Source organism: Zingiber officinale, chromosome 5A, assembly GCF_018446385.1.
Source record: "Zingiber officinale cultivar Zhangliang chromosome 5A, Zo_v1.1, whole genome shotgun sequence".
In the NCBI taxonomy this organism is placed as follows: domain Eukaryota; kingdom Viridiplantae; phylum Streptophyta; class Magnoliopsida; order Zingiberales; family Zingiberaceae; genus Zingiber; species Zingiber officinale.
Genome location: NC_055994.1, coordinates 30186901 through 30191697, shown reverse-complemented (window position 1 = coordinate 30191697; position 4797 = coordinate 30186901).

The following is a 4797-nucleotide window of genomic DNA, read 5'->3' as shown; positions in this document are numbered from 1 at the left end:
AAAGCACTCGGGTCACACTTGGGTGATTTTATTTATTTAGCTTTCAAAGTTTTGGATCAACCACGAGTGCAAGTGTTTACCTCTGGCACTTGTAATGAGGTTGTTGCTGGATTGATAATCTCTCTCAATCTTATTAACATTAACAATCTCTATGAATCATTTGCCATTGAAAAAATCATGTTAACATCACCAACCATCTCAGACCATCAACTACCAATGTCATCCCTAATATCAATCCCCTTACTCAGCTCTATATCTAACTTTCTCCAAAACTTGTCAACAGTAACTAAGGGGATTGACATGTCCACCTGAGTATATTTTGCAAGCTCGTGTACACTAGGTAAACCACATGTCTTCCGCAATACACAACCACGCCAAAGGATCTACACCAGTCGCATTTGTACCCTTCATTTAATCAAAAATCTTATCTAAAATTGTAATTGAAACTACACCTTGCAAAAACTTGAATATGGATGGTTTACATTGATGTTGGACTACATTAATACTCTTTTCAAATGAATCTTTTGTTAGAATTTAAGGGATGTCCTAAGGCAATCGCCTTACAATTTTTTCTATTTATTTGATAAATACAGATTCACTATTTGAGTGCATATTATATGTTTGATTATCTTAAACTCATTTACTGAATATTTGTAATATAATTCATAGTATGAGAGAATTTGTGATTGGATCGCAACTAGTGATTATCTCTACATGTGCAATTATGAATATATTAAAATTTCCCTAGTTGTCGAATTGATGCATTCGACATCATCAATTTTGTAAGACTAGCACAGATTATACTCCTTGGTTCAACCAAGTGGTTGTTTTCTCACTGGCTGGAGACATTGTGATGTCGAGAGTTAAACATGGATGCTGGATATAGTAACTAGTTTATTGGAGTGACTCACTGTAAGACTTCATATGGTTCTCTACATATATATAGATATGTCTGTGAAGTTTTTACTACAACACGAGTGCAAGTTTCCTTCGACTTGAGGTATACAAGTCATCTTGGTCATGGAGACTTATACTTTGACATCTTAAGCAAACATCTCATTGAGGTATAGACCCAGGATGATTGGGTATAAGTTGAAGTGCTTGAAGGTATTTGGATAGCTCACAGAGGATTCACCACTCCTTGCGAGGAGATATATACCCTATGGCCACTCGTTAGGATTATTACTCAAAGTCTTTGGACAAAGCATCACATATTAAGAGTGCGAGACTCTTGTACACATGTACGAGTAATTTAAATCCATAGAATGAGGAAGTATTACATGGGCTATGTGTGACGTAGTCCACCTAGTGGAGACAAGACATATAGACTATGTCTTGAACCAAGTGGGTATAAGATGAGTGAAAGGAATGAGACACGACTTACTGTAGTTGCTGAAAGATTTAGAATTAATTCTAAGATCAACTATGATTTTCTAGCTAATTGGGGATCATGATGTACTACTAGGTGTCATTCATGATCGTTCTATAATTAAATAGTTAATTATGATCGGTCAAGATAAACTAGGAACCTATTGGGTCACATGCACTAATGAGTCTCTAAAAGATATAAAATAAGTTAAAGAATATGATTCTTAGATCAAGAGATAAATGTTTGGTTGGACCATATATAAGACAAATATGGAAATATTTATCACAATTGAAGCGCGATGGGCCACATCTCTTGTGAAAGAGTTGAATCATATTTGATTTGATCATGAATTAGTCATGAACGAACTTTGTTTAGTTGTGAACCAAATCAAGGGGTTAATGGGTTAATTTTTTGTTAAGGGATAATGGGTTGGATTTGAGCTTTCTAATCCAACTCATTAATGAGGGTTATATATTGATATGGTTGAGAGAAGATTATACACATGAGATCATTAATTGACTTGTAAGATTTTTAGAAAACCTTAACCCAATTTCTCTTCTCCTCTCCCTCTCCCCTCTCTCTTTGCCGCCGCCAACAAGGGGAAGCCCTTCCCCTTGTTGCTGTGACCACCACAAGGGAGAAAACTCTCCCTTGTGTGCTTCTCTTCCTCTTCCTCTTGATCGCTCTTCTTCGCTCGTGGCTAGTAACTTCCAAAGGAGAGGCTTGTACTTAAGGAGATGCCTTGAGGAGTTCGGTGTGGATACGAATAGAGACGAGGTTCGACAATGTTGCTATGGTTGATACCCTTCTCGTTATAGGTCATCTGTAAGGTACACGTAGCATAAATTTACTTTTCGTAAAAAATTAATTATGCGATCATGTTTGACATATTATATGTATACATGTGGTGTGTGTGATGTAATAATTTAGGAATTATTATTGTTTTATTTTCCGCTGCGCATGTTTACGAAACATGTTTTAGCACACACCGCATCGGGCATATCCCAATATCTTTGACTACAGTGTGAGATAACTCAAGCAAAGAGTGAATTTTAGTCCAACATGTCTCAAAGTTACCCTAGCTCGATCCAAGTTGTCTCTTCAATTTTTCATGTGCACTCTCGACCCTATTTATTGTTGTGTTGACAAAATGCAAGGCATTGTTTGTCCAATAAGACACATATCTTTCTTTGAAAGAATGAATCTACTGATTTATTGTATACTAAATAACATCTGAATCTTGTTGGAATCTCCTAAGCAACTCACAAAATGTAGCTTTATTTTCAACTAACATTAGTGCATTCCACAAAGATATAAAAGAATCTCACTTCTCCTTGGTGTGAAATCTCTTTTTATAATTTGCCAATATATTCCTATTAATATGTCACGGACTCAATAAATGCTTTGAAGTGGGGAAAGTACTTTCAATCACATTCATAAATGCAATCCCTTAATTGGTTATAATTACGTTGGGTAAAGATGAGTCGTCCATTAATGACCTCAAGATATGCAATGATCATAAGTAGTTATCTTCACGCTCATACTCCAAATATACACAAGCAATGAAAAATGTCAAGTACGTTGACATCACACCAACTATTTCAAATAATGGTAATCTTATCAATTTGTCTTGTATAATCCATCAATAATATGTTGGTCCCCGTAGGTGTTTTGATGTGATCAACCAAGTTGGTTAGGTCCTGCTGTGTTTGATCCCTGTGTTTGAGTGTGCAGAAGCTTAGGAGCACAAGAAGTCGAGCGGAAGACACAGCTAGCGAGAAGGATGGCACGGGAAGGGAGCTGACGGGCTCGGTGCGTCCGAAGGACGAGAGAACTACGGAAGAGTACTCCGGTGGACGAGAAGAACGTGCGCGGTGTTCGAGGGACGAGAAATCGGACGGAAGCCTGCTCGAGGAGAAGGTTGAAAATTGAGTTCGGGTGAGCCCTATTTCGGTTGGCCGGAATCACCCAAAAGAACGAGACTTTGGAAGACGAAGCGAAGAAGCATTCAAGCTGGAAAATGCTGCCAGCCAGCTTGGAGGCACCTCCATCAGGCTTGGAGGTGCCTCCAGCTTGAGGACGCCTTCAACCCCTGTTGAAGGTGCCTCGGACCCGGCAGAAATGAACGTTGAGTGGTTTGGATAAAGTTTTATCCCCTCTCTCGTTGGAGGCGCCTTGGACCTTGTTGGAGGCGCCTTGGACCCTCGGAATAGACTTTCCAGGAGTTATATAAAGGCCCCTGGAACTAGGAAAGAAAATATAACTCAAGCAATCAATTCTGTAGTCTTTTCTAGCAATTAGTGAGCATTTTAAGTGTGTAAAAGACTTCTCCGCCTTCAGCAAAGGAGATCTTCTACTGCGCTTTTCTTACTGCCCTGGATTAACAACCCTCTTGGTTGTAATCAGGTTAAATTTTTGTCTCCTTTTATTTCTGCTCTTAATTTTATTATAGTTGCTTTATTTTTGAGTTGAAAGATCCGAGGAGGGTAGTTTTATTTTTTCAGAAGCAATTCACCCCCTCTTTTCGGCCTCCGCTGCACCTACATTTGGTATCAGAGCAAGACCGCATCAGAAGGACTAACCGCCAACTGAAGCACAACGATCAAGACGATGCTCGGAGCGAATATTCATCCCCCGAAGTTCGACGGAGACTTCGCGACGTGGAAACACCGGATGGAGGTATTCTTTAAAATTGATTTCGGTATTTTACTAACTATGAAATATGGTTTTGAAGTTCCGAAAGACAAAGAAGAGCATCAGTGGAGCAAGAAGGAGCATGCCGAGTTTGTTGCCAACGGAAAGGCAGAATTCCACCTGCTGAGTGTACTGCCACCACAAGAGGTAAGTCGAATCGGAAGCTACTCCTTCGCGAAAGACCTCTGGGAAAAATTCCTGGAGCTTCACGAAGGTACCTCGGAAGCCAAGCTAGCGAGGCGCGACATCCTCCGAACCCAATTGACGAACCTCTGGATGAACCAAGACGAGAAGGTAGCGCAACTCCAAGCAAGGATCAAAGAGCTGATCACGCAACTAACCAATCTTGGAGAAGAAGTAACGAACCGGGAATCGATCCGATACGCGCTCAACACCTTCCCGAGAACTCAAGAATGGGCGTCCTTAGTAGATGCGTACTATATCTCTAAGGACTTCGAAGTAAGTACTCTAGAAAATCTATTTTCAACTTTTGAACTTCACGAATCTTGAATTGCAGAGCCCATTGGAGTAGAAAAGACAAGTCAGAACATTGCTTTGAAGTCAAGAACAAACGGTTATGACTCCGAAGCCTCGATCAACAAAAACGAGGCTGCATTAATGGTAAGATGATTTAATAAGTTTTTTAAATCTAACAAATTTAGATCGTAGAAGCATGAGCGAAAAAGGAGAACGATTCGTTGCTATAACTGCAACGAAGAGCACATCAAGGTTGA